At 45.6% G+C, this 16,474-nt stretch overlaps 2 protein-coding genes across 4 annotated transcripts in view; one reads left to right on the top strand and one right to left on the bottom strand.

Moving 5' to 3' along the window:
• IMMP2L (inner mitochondrial membrane peptidase subunit 2) overlaps positions 1-16,474 on the bottom strand; it is a 912,519-nt gene that overhangs the window by 408,744 nt on the left and 487,301 nt on the right. The gene's annotated exons all lie outside the window — the stretch shown is intronic.
• The window catches only part of LRRN3 (leucine rich repeat neuronal 3), a 43,455-nt gene continuing 30,715 nt past the window's right edge, over positions 3,735-16,474 (top strand). Inside the window, exon 1 of the mRNA XM_029073515.2 lies at positions 3,735-4,151. The gene's annotated coding sequence lies outside the window, so the exon portion shown is untranslated. The remainder of the gene's footprint in view (positions 4,152-16,474) is intronic.

The raw sequence follows: 16,474 nt of genomic DNA, 5'->3' as shown, positions 1-16,474 counted from the left end.
AAACAAACCACCGTTGTTCAAGAAGAGGTAAGCTAGCTGAGAATCTCCAAAGACCTAAAACAATTTTAATCACTTAGTTAAAGCTTGTTCCAAGGAACAACTGTGAAGACACACATAAAGTAGCCTAGGATCGTACCTGAATGTAAAACTAAAGGATTTTACATTGATTTCACAAAGTTATAGTTCAATTAAAATATCAGGTATGATTTGTTAGTTTCATCTACAAATCAAGAAAGTAGTTTAATCATACATTTCTCCGATTATCACAACTTACTCTCATTACGCAAGTACACAATAATTATCTTAGTTATTGGGTATACCAATTATATATTCAATACCAATCAAGTAAATGAAACAAGAATGCACCCAATGTATTGACTGAAATTCAGTTATCAGCCTCCCCCCATTTCCCATGATGCTCATTGTCTCTACAAAGGCTCTGGCTATGTCAATTCTCTGGTGCTCCCTTGCCCTAATGAGTCCTGATGGGTGGTTGTTGACAGGCCCAGGACACAGGAACCTGGTGACTGAGAGTTCCAACTTGTTCCCTCCTGGGGACCTTTCCCAGGAAGAGACTAAGGGAAAGTGCTAATTTAGCTCATTCTCAAAAAAAGCAATAACCAACTCAAATCCAAAGGACTTTTAAGTATTTTTCATTCACCGTGGGATAGAGAGAGATGAAAGCACCCACTTAACACCATCCCAACTGGACACACACAACATCCATAAAATCTTTCCAAAAAGCCTGCCAACTTTGTGATAAAATAATGGACTGAATGGCCAGGCTAGGAGTGGGTATTGACAGGGATCAGTGGAACACAGTAGGGGAGGAAAAGGGGGTCCAATTTTGGCTACTTTACATCCTTCCATTCACTGTAACTTTTTTCCCAAATGTTGACCAGAATCATTTTGTCCAAAAGGAAACAATTTTCTGAGAAGCTGAGGGAATTTCTTAGACTTATAATCTTGCTTTGAAAATGGTACTTGCTGCTTAGGAAAAGCTACTGTTGTAATAGAAGTAGCATGGTCTAGTAGATAGAGGAGGAGTTGGGTTCTAATCCCGGCTCCACCACTTGTCTTCTGTGTGACTTTAGGCAAATCACTTCACTTTTCGGTGCCTCAATTATCCCGTCTGTAAAATGGGGATTAAAACTGTGAGCCCCATATGGGACAGGGACTGTGTCCAACCTGATAAACTTGTACCTAACCCTGCACTTAGTACAACGCCTGGCACATAGTAAGTGCTCCTCACTATTGGCTTCAAAGTTCCCCATCATTTTGCCCCCTTTTACCTCACCTCCCTTCTCTCCTTCTACATCCCAGCCCGCACACTGCACTCCTCTGGTGCTAACCTTCTCACTGTGCCTTGTTCTTGCCTGTCCCACCGTCGACCCCTGGCCCACGTCCGACGCTGGCCTGGAATGTCCTCCCTCCTCAAATCCGCCAAACAATTGTGCTTCCCCTTCAAAGCCCTAGGGAAGGCTCACCTCCTCTAAGAGGCCTTCCCAGACTAAGCAACCCATTTCCTCAGCTCCCTCTCCCTTTCACATCACCTCAGCTCACTCAGTTTGCTCTATCCCCCTCTCCCAGCCCACTGCACTTGTATATATATATGTGCATATCTAAAATTGCATTTATTTATATTAATGCCTGTTTACTTGCGCCACTTGTCAGCTGTGTGACTGTGGGCAAGTCACTTAACTTCTCTGTGCCTCAGCTACCTCATCTGTAAAATGGGGATTAACTGTGAGCCTCACGTGGGACAACCTGATTACCCTGTATCTATCCCAGCGCTTAGAACAGTGCTCTGCACACAGTAAGCGCTTAACAAATACCAACATAATGATGTGTATATATCTATAATTATATTTATTTATATTGAGACTTGTTTTTGTGTCTGTCTCCCCCTTCTAGAACCCCAGTTTCTTTCCTCTTAGACCTTGTTCTCCATCCTTTCACCACTTTTTCCCCCCTACTCTGAATCCTCTCCACATTCTGTTAAAAGTACAATGGATAGACATGGATAGGGATCAGTATTTGATCACTTCCCAGATCTCGCCCATCACACTTCAGCTGACCATTCCCGATGCCAAGTTCACAACTACATGGCTAACTCATTCTACTTGTGGCCAACTATGACCCACCTCCCCAACCAAGTCTTTTTCTTCTGTCTTTTTTAGAGCATACCTTTCCCTTTTCTAGGGTTGTGTTACTATTTCTGTTTGAAACACAATGGCGTGGGTCGTTTCTCGATATTCAAAAACCATTCAAAAATCAGCGCACATGTAGGATTTCCTCAATTCTGTCTGCAGAGAAAAAATGACAATGTGATTTTCTCATATTCCACTAGAGGGTGGCTTCCCTGAATGAGGGGCCTAGTCGTCAACCAGCCTGCTTGTGAGCAACGGGTTGATTGAGCCTTCTACTCCATTTTATCAGCCTCATTGCTGGTTCTGACCCTTTCCTGAGCATCACAACCTCAGGGAGGTTGTGCGTTTTAAAGACTGGAGGACACTTCTTTCTGGGTGCTCCAAGGGGAAATCACCTTGAACTTTCCGTTTTTTTTCTTCTCCAAATGAGAAACCACACCGTTCTTCTGTTACTTTCTGTCACCTTCTGACTCTCTCAAAGAGCGTGCAGGGACCATCCCCCTCCCCTTAGAGCCAGTTCAGGGATGAAATATAGTAGAATTGGCCCCTTTACAACTGTGATTGCCTCCAAAGGAGGCAGATCCCTCCCTTAAAAGTAAACACACACCAATTCTTCTCAGGGGCTAATTAGTAAGGAGTTCGACTAATCTCCACCTCCCATCTATCTCCCCCCCTCTCCCTCCCCCCCCCCCCCACTGTCCTTATGGGGATATCGTTTTATTTGCTCACTTTCTGCATAGTTGGTGGTTACTACTTGTACCTAGGCTCTTCCTCTTATTCCCACAGCATATTTACAACATGTGCCAGCCAGTGTCCCCATCAGAATATAAGCTACTCAAGGGCACGTCCTCTGCTTCTATCATATCCTCCCAAAAACCTAGGACAGTACTCTGCAGACATTAAATGCCCAGGACTGTGTTCTTCACAGAGTGAGGACCCAGCACCGTACATTTGCTCATAAATACTGTTGGCCATCTTACTAACAGTTAGTACGACCGGTGTAATTAGAAGTAAAGTTGCATTTTTAATTGGCCCGCCCTTCCACGATGGATGAGGTGACTTTAACGGCCTTTCTTAGCCAGTCCACCTCCCTTAAGTCTGCAAAGTAAACAAAAGCCAGACAGATGACCAGGAGAGCCCCGAACTCAAGGAAGGAGAATATGGGAAGGCCGGTGAGGTGCCCAAAACAGTTTCCAATTGCCCCTGACCCAACATCACCTTCTAGATTGAATCCCAGGGGTTCCCATCAGGCGCCAAGGGGGTAGGGCAGATGGGAATGCCTTCCCAGCCCTTTTAATCCCATTCTCTGGGTAAAGCCAGGTTTTAGAATGAACAGTCACTTTCCAAAAGGACCACTCATCACGAACCTCCTCCTTAGGAAGAAAAAGAGACTGGAGATAAGAGGCGGAAAACCATGCAAGCCTGTTTCATTTATTGCACCCTGAGCAGCAATGTCACTTAACAGACAGGCTGTCCCAGCCAACCAGACGGGAGTGGCTGCGAGGGTTTCGTACTGGCCCGGCAAAGCCATTGGGCATCTCTGGGGAGCAGTTGGGGGGGCAGGGGGAGGGTCAGTTATTAATGACGGCCGAACAGGCAGCAGCACCATGTCAGTAAGACAACTGATCCGGTGAGCGATGCAGCAGTGACCACCATGGAAACAGGGGGAAACCAAATGAACTAGCAGCCAATCTCTCTCTCTGTGCACTGGATCGGAAGCTGCAGCCAGCCAGCCAGACACAGAGCGCTGGCTAATGTGAGGGATGGGATCGTAGCTGGCTGGCAGCCTGCTGCTTCTCTCTCTGCTCTTTAGCTTTTATAGGGAGAGCTCAAGAAATGTATGTATATTTGCACCTAGCACTCCATCTATAAACCTTTTGCGGGCACACTGTTACTCACACCCTGGCAAGAACACATTATGTGACTCCCCCGAAAGGAACTAAGGCATCCCATAATACGGAGACCAGAGGAATCAACCAACACTGAAACTGCGGCTGTTGGGTAAGTCCTTTTTTGCTCTTATTGAAATGCATTTGGCTTCTCGTTGATTTGATATTTATTTTGCAAGTACCAACCTTCCCAGCCCCCCCCCCCTTTCCCTTTGTGCTTTCTTCAACCTGCATTGCCTGGGCTTTTCCTCAATTTGAATTTAGAGCAGTAATGCCAGTGCAAATCTCCTTCAGCTTGGGGTTTTCTCACTGCGTTTGGGGGCTTTTTCAGGGTGCATTCTAGATGCTCGAATGCTCACTCAATGATGAGAGGGAGCCGGAGACTGACAGAGAGGGGAAGAGGGAGATAGAGACCGAGAGGGAGAGGGAGAGGAACAGGCAGCAAGCGAGCCTTTTCCCTTATCTCCATTACATTCCCTATATAAAAGCAAATCCCAGCCATCTGGGCTTTGAAACAGATAACCCAGCACATGCCCAGGATGGATCTTCCTAGGCTCCAGTGGGTAAATTGAGGCAAATCCTGCTGTATGCCGGAACCTAAAACCACTGAGGACCCAGGCTGAATGTAGCACTGGATACCAACTGTTATTGAATTTCTGCCAAGCTACAGCTCAAGGACTGTGGTAAATGACTTCCCTTTTAAAATCCCCCTCCCCCGGCAGAGGCAGGGGGACGGAGTGATGTCTGATTGCTAATGCAGCCGGAACTGATGTTGCTGGTAACAGGGACCCAGGCGCCAGAAGAGTTCTCATCTTCTGTGGTAATTAAAAGGATCTCAGCAGGATGGCTTGAACGTGCATTTTCCATTTAAGAAGATGGTTTGCTCCCATCAGCCGCTCCATTCCCCTGGCCGTTACTGAGCTGGAAAGCTCAGAACGGTTCCCATTTAGTTTATAACAATCTGCCTTTGTTTTCTTGGTTCTCGTGTTTGTCTCATCAGGGCTGTACAGGATGTCGAATTTTCCTCGTTGACGACCGAGCGTGGGGGTTGGCTAGGCAATCCACAAGAGGGGATTCCAGTCTTTATCAGGAAACATAAAAAGCCATTTGAGCTGGCTTGGTACTTTGAAATTCCTCTCTCTTTAGCTAGAAGACCCCTAGCACCCTTGAGACAGTACCTCACTCAGAGAAGTCAGTCGACTTCCATGGAGCAGGGATTCGTGCCACTCCAGGCTCAGTTCACGTACAATTCCCAGCCAGGTCAAAGGGACCTGCCTGCTTACACGCATTCTGAAAGCCCAGGCTAAAGTGTGGGTTAAAATATGTACCAATCACATAATGAGCACTCCATATACAGGAAAAAAAAATCCACGTGTTTAAATCTCACCTCCTGAGGCATCCACCCTTAAGCAATTCTTTCTTACCAGCTAAGCAAGTGCCAGAAGGGACCTGTTTGTAGCAAGACAAACACTTGTTTTGTACAACCGTCCTCTCCGAAGCCATGTTTGGCTTAGTTTATGGCATAAGACGCACCCCAAAGACAGAAATCACTCAGAGCTGCCCTTCCATTTTACATCAGCGGGTCCAAAACCGAATTGCTGAACAAGCCAAAGGCAGAAAATCAGTCAATCCAGGTGACCTGTGTAAGTGATGACCAGGAAGCTTCCTTGACAGTGGTACGGCACATTCCATCTTCCTGGGGAATGGGAGTGAGTTTATGGAGAGCTTTCCCTCTCCAGGTAGAAAGGCATGAAAGCCTTCAACTTGGAGCTGGGTGCCTAGCTCGCCAGCTTCAAGTGCTCCAGGCGGTCAACTTGGAAACTCCTGGGCAATGAGCCTCCCTCACCTTGTTTAAAAGCTCACCCACACGGTGAGCTGAGCCCAACATGGGCACGCTCGGTCCCAGCCCTCTGCCTGGGGCAGCAGGCGTCAAATACCAACTCCTGAGCAAGGGGACCAGAAGGCAGCCCTGCTCCCAGGAACAGGGTCAGGGGAACTTTTCCCAGGAAATCAAACTCATTTGCAAATAATACCGAACCAAGCCAGGTATATTGTCCTCTTAAATGAGAATGACCAGCCCGCAGAAATATGCCACGCCCAGATTTGAAGTAACGTCCTGCCCCCTCCTCCTACCCCATCTTACCCGCCAGGTGTTTCCCATAGGACAGTGGCTGCCCAGTGATTGATCCGCTCCACCCACTCTGCAGCTTACCCATACCTTCAACCAGTGGGCCTGGCCTGGTCTAACCCAGTCAGCCCATCATCCACTGACTGAGCCCATGGTCGGAGCGGCAACCTGGCTCCAGCACCTCCCAGCAAGATGGCTCGGGCAATGGCAGCTGCTCTGTGGTGGCAACATATGTCACCGGCAGTGGGCCTGGTCAAAATACCCAGGACGCGGAGTATTTTGACTTTGGAGCTAATGATGCCAGATTCTGATAAATAGAGCCACCTGCTTAGACAGCCTTATAGCGTCATCTATAATCACTTCCTCACAGACTCAGGAACATGTAAAAAGTCCAAATTTATGATTTGCAAGATGCATATGCAAATTAATTTAATGTTGATGAAAGTAAAAATAAGCTGAATTTCATCAAGTGAAATAAAGAGGGCAGCTGAACATGCTTCAAAACAAACTGGCAGCTGCTAAAAGGGTTTGCGTAGGAGACGCCTTGATGTCGTTGCTCAGAACTAATGTAAGCGTGGTCACCGATGGCAACTAGGCAGCCGAGGAACGGCAGCAGGAATCCCAATCTCCCTGCTTCTGGATGGATACCCCCAGTTAACAGCTCAAAACCTCCATGCAGCCTAGGGCTCTCTCCTAGAGGGGCAGAGATGTGGGCAGAATGGGAGCCTGGCTGTCTGGGCTCAGCCCATCATGTGTCATCTCATGAGTCATTAAACCAGAAAAAGCAGGTAAACATCGGAAGAGAGAGCAAATGTATCTTCTCTGCCCTGTCGGAGAGAAACACTTCACCAGTTCTGGCAGCATATGCTCTGTGCAGAGCAGTGGGAAAATTAGTAGCGATGCCAAATAACGGACATGAAGTGCTCAGGGAGGGTGTTAAGGAGGGGATGAAGTGCTGATGAAAACAGAAGTACCTCCCGAGGTGCCCAGCAGGGACCCAATTGGTACTTACCCAAGGCAATGTTTGGCCCACTTCTTACACAGAGCAATCCCAAGGCAATAGGATGTGAACCAAAGTTTGTGGACAGTAAAATGATTGGCAAGGGATGGAGCGGGGTTCTGTAATGTTATCAACGGGCCCATTGCTGACTGTCATTTAGGATTAGAAAAGCAGTATGGCTCAGTGGAAAGAACAAGGACCCGGAAGTTAGAGGATCTGGATTCAAATACCGGCTACCACAAACCCGTTGTGTGACTTTGGACAAGTAGCTTAACTTCCTCGGGTCTGAGTTCCCTCATTTGCAAAATGGGGATTCAATATCTGTTTCCCTCCCACTGAGACTGTGAGCCCCATGTGGGACCTGATTATTTTGTATCTGCTCCAGCACTTAGTGCAGTGCTTGGTACATACTAGACACTTAGCAAAAATCACTATTATTACTATTACAATTTTCATTATTATTATTATCAGGAAACCTGTGAGTATTTTCAGGAATCACTCCCTGTATAGCAAATTGGAAAAATAGCTGTGTTCTTACTAAACATCTTGGATAGACTGCTGTTAGGAAATTAGGGAATATTCTTCTGACAGCTTGCATCTACTTGGGTAGAATGCAACTGTGATGTTGGACTATCAATCAGTCAGTAAGCCAATAGCATTTATAGTAGGCAGGGGTTGGGTCTACCAACTCTGTTGTATTGAGCTTTCCCAAGTGTTTCGTCCAGTGCTCCACACAGAGTAAATGCTCAATAAATACCATTGATTAAGCACTTTCTCTATGCAGAGCATGTCTCTAAGTCTTGAAAGAGTATAGTAATGAGACATGATCTCTGACCTCAAGGAGCTTACAATCTAGCGAGAAAGAAATGGCGATGCCTAGACATACAGCACCAGTCAAAGAGTGCATATTATAGTGTGAGGTTGCATCAGTGAGGGGCTTGTCAGGAACAGAACTCCTCACAAATAGGAGAAACGAGCGTATTATTCATGGAGAGTCTTTGTTCAGCCAGCCCTGGCAGCTGGGACCATTGCCTGCATTTGTGTAACTGACAAAATTGTAAACAACCTGCTGGCCACTATTGTAATTCATTCCTGGGTCTCCAGGAGAGCTATGCCTTTCTAGTAGGAATCATGGAAAATAGTACCGAGGCAAGAGTTATGATGAGTGAAAGTGGAAGAGATGTGTTCAGTGACAAGAAAGAAAAGACTCAGCCTGGGCTCCCTGGTAGAACTGTCCAAAGTCAACAGACAAATTTCAGAGGCAGGCCATTTACAAACAGTAACCAATCAATGAAACCAATCGTAACCCAGAAACTCTGAGACCAGAGAATAATGTGAATCTTCTGCACCATGACTGACTTAACACTGTCTGACTATTTCCAAAGCCAAGAGAAGGATCACTGAGACAATCACATTGATCAGGCAGCTTTTCCTCTTAGCTTTGATGGTTCTCTTTCACTGATGAAAATTTTCCATTGGCATGTGATGTCCATGCATCCCTCTCTACCCCCCATCTAAGGGCAGCATGGGAGAGGCCTTCAGAAGGATAAAGCTCAGTCTCACTCCACAGTGGCTAAGGTTAGGGGAAAACACCTGTGTGGTTCATCCCAAACCAGGTGGGTGCATGTCTAACGTTTTTTATTGGAGACAGAGCACTAGGATGGATGGACTCAGGACATACCAAATATAATAATAAGAACAATAATTGTGGTATTTTTTAAGTGCTTACCTTGTGCTATGCACTGTACTGAGCGCTGGGGTGGGTACAAGCAAATTAGGTTGGACACAGCCCCTGTCCCACATCGGGCTCACAGTCTTAATCTCCATTTTACAGATGAGGTAACTGAGGCCCCCAAGAAGTTAAATGACTTGCCCAAGGTCACATAGGAGACAAGTGGCAGAGCCAGGATTAAAACCAGGTCCTTCTGACTACCAGGCCCATTCTCTATCTACTAGTCCACTCTGCCTGCTTGGATTCTTAGGGTGAAACCAAGAGTCAGCTGAAAAGGAGGAAATCTGTATTTAAGCCACTCCCAGATAACAGGACCGAAACCCACTTTTGCCAGAATCAAATTCCCGGAATTCCCCATGAGGGATATCAGGGGGTTGGACACAACTCTTTGGACGGTAATAGCCATGAGATACAGGGACCATATTCAATTCCTACTTGTATATTTTCTCCCAGCACTTAGTATAGTAAGCACTTAATAAATACTATTACTATTACTAATAGTATTACTACTGTTAAATTCTGGTTTTATGAACCAAAAGATGCCTGTAGCTAACTAAAGCCAAGGACAAATACTTAGTTCTATCCAAAATGAACTTCCATTTATCTTTCCCTTTGTGCTTCACATGCTGAGATCCATGCTGAGAGGCAGTATGGAAGAATGAAAATAAAACTGGGAACTTGAAAAATTCTCATGGGACTAACACATTAGACATCAGGCTATGGATCAATCAATGGTATTTATTGAGTTCTTATTGTGGGCAGAGCAGTGTACTAAGAGATTGGGAGAGTGGTTTTTTTTAAAATGGTATTCGTTAATTAATCAATTGATCAGTGGTATTTACTGAGCACTTACTATATACAGAGCACTGAACTAAGCTCTTGGGAGAGTAGAATACAACAAAATTAAGAGACACATTCCCTGCCCATAATGAGGCTTACAGCCTTACTTAATCTGTGTACCAGGCACTGTATTAAGTGTTGGGGTAGATACAGATTAATCAGGTTGGACACAGTCTATGCCCCACATGGAGTTCATAGTCTTAATCACCATTTTGCAGATGAGGTAACTGAGGCAGAGAGAAGTGATTTGCCCAAGGTCATAGAGCAGACAAGTGGCCTAGCCAGAATTAGAACCCGAGTCCCTCTGGCTCCCAGGCCCGTGCTTTATCTTCTAGGCCTAGCTGCTTTTCCAGAGTTGGTAGACATGTTCCCTGGCCACAACGACCTTACAGCATGGCATAGTGGGTAGAACAGGGGCCTGAGAGTCAGAAGTTCATGGGTTCTAATTCTGGCTGTGCCACTTGTCTGCTGTGTGACTTTGGACAAGTCACTTAACTTTTCTGTGCTCCATTTACCTCATTTGTGAAATGGGGATTAAGACTGTAAACCCCATGTGGGACAGGGATTGGGTCCAACCTGATTATCTTGTATCTCCCCTAGTGCTTAGAACAGTGCTTGGCAAATAGTAAGCACTTAACAAATACCATTATTATTACTTGTTATTACAGTCTGGGGGGAGGATTACAGTCTAGCGGGGGAAATAATTGTGTTATTTGTTAAGTGCTTACTATGTGCCAAGCACTGAACTAAGCACTGGGGTAGACCCAAGATAATCAGGTCCCACATTGGACTCACAGTCTAAGTAGGAGAGAGAACAGGTATTGAATCCCCATTTTGCAGATAAGGGAACTGAGGCACTGAGCAGTTAAGTGACTTGCCCTAGGACATAGGGCAGGCAAGTGGCAGAACTGGGATTAGATTTGCAGGCCTTGTGCTCTTTTCACTAGGCCACAGTGCTTCCCTACTGGCTTTTCTTGGAAACCATCTTCCCTGCCAGGGAGGAAATCTGAAAAACTCCAGGGTCTGGCAGCTGCCCCTAGCACCCCTATCTCCCACCCAACCCCGAGAAATGTGTTTTTCATTTGTGATAAATTTGCTAGAGTTCCCTTAGCCCAGACTATCTCAAGTAAGCCTTCCCTGACTAACCTCATGAACCTCTCATCTTCCCACTCTATTTTCCCTCCCTCTGTGTCATCTATGCGCTTGGGTCAGTACCAGCTAAGCTCTTCGATACTCACCCTATCCCAATCCCCACAACACTTGTGGACATTTCCTTATTCTCTGTTCCTTCCCTTACCTGTAATTTATTTTAATGTCTGTCTCCCACACTGAGTTGCAAGTTCCTTAAGGGTAGGGATCATGTCTACCCACTCATATTGTACACTCCTAAGCGCTCAGTACAATCAGTCAATCAAGTACCTCCCTTACAGAATCCCTCCCTTGTTTGGGCTGGTTTTGAGGAATAAAGGCATGGTAAATAAGAAAGGTTTCTGAGCAAATGACTCCCAGGTATCTGTAATTTCTCAACTTTATCCCATACATTGTTTCTTAATAATGTTGGTATTTGTTACGCGCTTACTATGTGCAGAGCACTGTTCTAAGCGCTGGAGTAGACACAGGGGAATCAGGTTGTCCCACGTGGGGCTCACAGTCTTAATCCCCATTTTACAGATGAGGTAACTGAGGCACAGAGAAGTTAAGTGACTTGCCCACAGTCACACAGCTGACAAGTGGCAGAGCCGGGATTTGAACCTATGACCTCTCTCTCCAAAGCCCGTGCTCTTTCCACTGAGCCATGCTGACCTTTCCAGGTTAACAACAACCAGGGCATTAAGAAATTTAAAAAAGTCATTCAAGGCTTTTTCCAAGGATTGAAATGACAGGTTTAAGTTCAGTCAGACTAGACGTTTCACAGGAAACCAAATGTCTGCTCATGGGGAAAATATTCCTGTGCCAGAGAGCAGAAGCAGTCGGCAAAGTCTGGCTGAACCAATTATGACTTGACATCATCAAGCAGCATAGTGTCCCTCAGAAAGGCTGCAGAACCCACCAGCAGAAACTTCCTCCCTAGGTTTGTGAGACCTGGGCCGGGGTGTGAGGCAGAGGGGAAAGGCACCCGTGTTCAGTGAATACTGGGGGGGGGGGGGGCGGGGGCAGAGGGGCCTCTCAGAAGAATGCCATGGTGATGTAGGACTCAGCTTTACTTGAGCTGGTAGCTACTTGGCTAAACAGAGACCAAATAAAGACACATCCTCCCAGAGCCCTACACACACAGACTCTTACAAAGGCACTTAGGCTTATATTCCTTAAGCCCTTTCTTACAGCCCAACAACATTTCTCTACACATCCTTATTATCTGCTGCTTCTCCTGTCTGTAATTTATCTTAATGTCTGTCTTCATTAGATTATTAGCTCCTTGTGGGCAGGGAACACGTCTACCAACTCTGTGGTATAGTACTCTCCCAAGCACTTAGTGCAGCATTCTGCACATGGTAAATGCTCAATAAATACCACTGATTGATTGATTGATTGAGGCACACACCCCCACTCAGGCCTAATATCTTTCTCAGGACTGGAGATTTAACACTAGCTTAGAGTGTAACATTTTTCCAAGTAAAGTCTAAGATTAATAAGTGTGTCACTTGTTAAGTGATTTATTAGGTACGAGGCATTAGGCTGAGCTCACGGTATAGACAATAGAGGATGGATTCAATGCAAGTTTGCATCTAAAAGGTCAACCTGGCAGACTGTTGGATTGACCCCACCTTCTTTGATCCTTTCTCCTTCGCTTCTTTTGCTTCAGTGGAAGCTCAGAACCCTCCCACCCCCACCCATCCTCCACCAGAGTCAGAATCAGTCCCTTTTCCCCTATAAGAGAAACTGTGTTTCACTCTGATGAGCTCCACTCTGGGCTAATGGCAAGTCTGGTACAAGGGTCTGGTTTTCCCTTCTCCTCTTCTTTAAAGGGGATGAATTTCCCAAATTGGCTAGCATAAGCCATTTGGAAGCTGGATTCCTAGCACAGGTTCTGAGGGCCAATTCTGACTTCAAGGGGGCAGAGTTGGACCCATCCTTCCGCCCTGAGGAAAGGAATGTAGCATTAGGCTGTAGGTGTTGGACACTCACCCAGAAAACAGGACTCTGATCCAGAATAATAGCTGTGGTAGGTGTTGATTGGTTACTATATGGCAAACTCTGTAGTAAGAGCTGGACTAGATAGAGGATAATAATAACAACAATAATAATAATAATAATTCTGGTATTTGTTAAGCACTTACTATGTGCTAGACACTGTACTAAGCAATGGGGTGTATACTAGCAAATCAGGTTGGACACAGCCCCTGTCCTACGTGGAGTTCACAGTCTTGATCCCCATTTTACAGAGAGGAAACTGAGACAAACAAATGTTAAGTGACTTGCCCAAGGTCATTCAGCAGACAGGTGGCAGAGCTGGAATTAGAACCCACAACCTTCTGACTCCTAGGCCCATGCTCTATCCATTATGCCATTTTGCTTCCCATATAATCAGGTCCCATATGGGGCTCACAGAGCAAGTAGGATGGAGAACAGATGTTGAATCCCCATTTTACAGATGAGGGCACTGAGACCCAGAGAAGATAAATGACTTGCCCAAGATCAGACAGCAGGTAAATGTCGGAGCCGGAATTAGAGCCCGGGGTCTCTGACTCCTGGGCTTGCTCTCTTTCCACTAGGCTATGCAGCTTCCCAAGAAAAGACTAAGAGGCTCAGGGGTGTGAGCCTATTCAGGTCCAGTCCCTGGAAGGGCAATATTAGGGAACAGTTTGCTCTCTGAAATAAAGGGCACCAGCCCTCTCCCATCCCAAGACCTCGGTGAGTGAGGATGGTCATCAGTGACTGCAGGGAAACTGTTCTTCCCTCAGGAGACTGGTGCTCTTTGGAAGGAAGGACTTCATGACCAAAGGTCTCTGCTGTTATTCTGAAATACTCTCCAGCAGTCCTCTGATTGACTGATGCTCTGATTTGCCCCTCTGAACCCCTGAGGCTTCCCCCTTCTCTCAGGCCTTGGGCTTCTCTACCCTTCACTCACAATGCAGAGTGAGAAATACTTTTTCCCTTCCTCCGGCTTCTAGGGCCCCTGCATATTCAGTACAACCCACCACTCTGAACGCTCCTGCTATCCCAACACAAATGACATCCCACAGCTCTCCTGTTACAATAGGGAACACAAAGAATTAGTGTGTACAACAAACAGGCTGAGATGTGAATCGCTGAAGCAAACAGCATCTGATTTCAGAATGAAACCACATCTACAAATTATTTCCTCAGTAAGCAAGGCCAATGTAACCTACCACCTCCATTTCATAGGGACTATCCCACCTGACCAATCTAGACTTGGTTTACTGTAAACTATTTCTATACAAGAGCTGTGATCTTTTCCATGGAAAAAAGATCTAAGAAAAGTACCTTTTCTTAGATACTCTTTGTCATGGGAAACACTTCGGTTATTTTCTTTTTCTACCAAGCTTGTAACTTTGTTCTACCTAAAATTAATTCCCAATGAAACTGCTGTATTATCCTTCTCTTGATTATCTGACAAAACAATTTTTACAGCCATTTCACTCACAGCTGGCCCTAAAAACTGGCTGGGTTTAGTCACCATTTTCTAACAAGGAAAGAGGAGTTCAGTGTGTTTCTTTCTTGGGGGTCACAGATAACATTGCCTGACACAAAGACATACTACCACATAGTTTAACTCCTTGATCTCCATTTCCTTTATCTGCAGTAACCCTGACCTCTCTGAGAATATCTTTACTTTTGCAGGAATGTTACTGGAAACGGGAGTGGAACACAATCAATAGGGGAGCCACTTTCACTCCAGTATTCAATTTCCTGTGAAGAGTAAACACACACACCCATACAAACCCACAGTAACCCTCTTCTGTCTTTGAACAGATGACTGAGGAGGAATTTAACTCCTCTTTCAAAATGAATACACCCAAGGCCGGCCCTCAAACCTGGGAGAACCTGGTGGCCAGCTTTCACTCATTGCTGATTCGATCAAAAGATGTTTCCTCCTTCATTTCCCATTACTTGCTTCTCCTGAAGGGTGAACAAGAATGTTGTTGTTTCCCTAGCAAGGATAAAACTTGAGGGAAATAGGAAAGACTTGAAGGACAGTTTTCAAAAATGTCTCCAATTCCAAAACTGATTTATCCCTGGGAGAATTTTGCCTTGTCAGGGCCTGAGGCAGGTGTCTGAACCCGACCAGCTACTGGGAAGGTCCTGGTGGCTCATATGTCAGCACTTCAAAGTTAAGCATGTTCTCATGAGTCTTGATAGACCTTCCACCCAGTATTTAACACTTCATGTTCCTCATGGGAAAGTGCTAGTCTTGCAGAGTCAAGAAGTCATCCCAAAAGAAGAAATGGACAGTCTGGGACAGTTAACCACAAGGAGGGAGGAGTCACCTTTTAAGAGTGATGCTTCTTCACTCCGTACCTTCCTTAGATCCAAATGATGAATCAGTTTAACACCGTGAAAGCCCCTGGACAGACAATCTGTGCAGATAGGTACCAGCACTCAAGTGTTTTCTCACTGCCTTGATTTCCAGGCCCCTTCACCTCTAACCGCAACTTGAGAACTTGACTTTTTAGACTACCATCATTTTAGGGTTTTTTTTTAAATGGGGACCCCAAATATGTCCCCAGCTTCCACAGTCTTCCCTTGGCTTCCTAATCATAGTTTTTGCCTGGAAGTATGAGTTCTTGTGCAATGGCTGGAGGTCTTTTTCAATAGACCTGAGAAACCTGCAACATCATTAGACAGCCAGTTTTCCTGCATTGTCAAAAGGTGTTCTATTCAGGCTGTGAGAAGAATGTTCCTTAATGGAAGGCATGTGCTATGGGAGAATTAACTGTACTGTGAAACCAGGCCAGGGTGACTGGATTTCAAAATGTTTCGGGAAAATCATTTGGGCACCTCTCCAGGTATCTGCTGAATCGAGTATCACTAAATGGATTTCCTATGGTATTTACTTATGCTTCTCTAAATGGGATCCCAAGAGTCCCAGCACTCTGACTTAGAGACAGACTCCAACTGGAGACCTTGGGTCAGGTTAAGGTAGGGCTGAATCTTCCAGGTTCTGAGGCCAAAACCACTTTAGAGGCCTCATGAAGGGAGATGAAGAAGTCATTATTCTCTTGACTACTGCAATCTTGTGCAATAATCCCACAACAAAGTTGCCTGGGGACTTGATTGTGACTGAGAAGTTAACTGTTAGTTGCCTTTTTCAGGACTGAAACCCTCCTTCAGGTACCTAAACAGTGTCTGCTATATTTCAGGAAGTGCAAGAGTAGCCAGCTTCATTCTGTGTGGCTAACTCCACTTTCCAGTGATATCACAGGAGATGCAACCAAAGGCTATTCACATGAGTCTAGTCAGTAGCATGACACTATAGGAAATGGTCCAGGCATCTGTGTAGGAGGAATGAGGCTGCCTTCCATCCACCTCCAGCCAGAAGAGTGAGCTGTAGTTCACATTATTCCTGATAGGACTTTATGCCCTCCTCCCCTTCACAGCAACCCATGTGGGCCAGGGATGGAAATGACCAATAGCAGAAGGTTAACTTCCAATAACTGATTTGTCTAACAATTCACTTTCACAGAAGGACTGGATCCTAGTACCAACATACATTCAGAGAGAAAGTTACAGCAGCACCCACATTTCTGGATTTGATGGATATTCCGGGAGAAT

The sequence above is a fragment of the Ornithorhynchus anatinus genome, chromosome 10 (assembly GCF_004115215.2).
Source record: "Ornithorhynchus anatinus isolate Pmale09 chromosome 10, mOrnAna1.pri.v4, whole genome shotgun sequence".
Classification (NCBI taxonomy): Eukaryota; Metazoa; Chordata; class Mammalia; order Monotremata; family Ornithorhynchidae; genus Ornithorhynchus; species Ornithorhynchus anatinus.
Note: the sequence above shows the minus strand (reverse complement) of the source record. Positions and strands in the feature narration are given on the sequence as shown.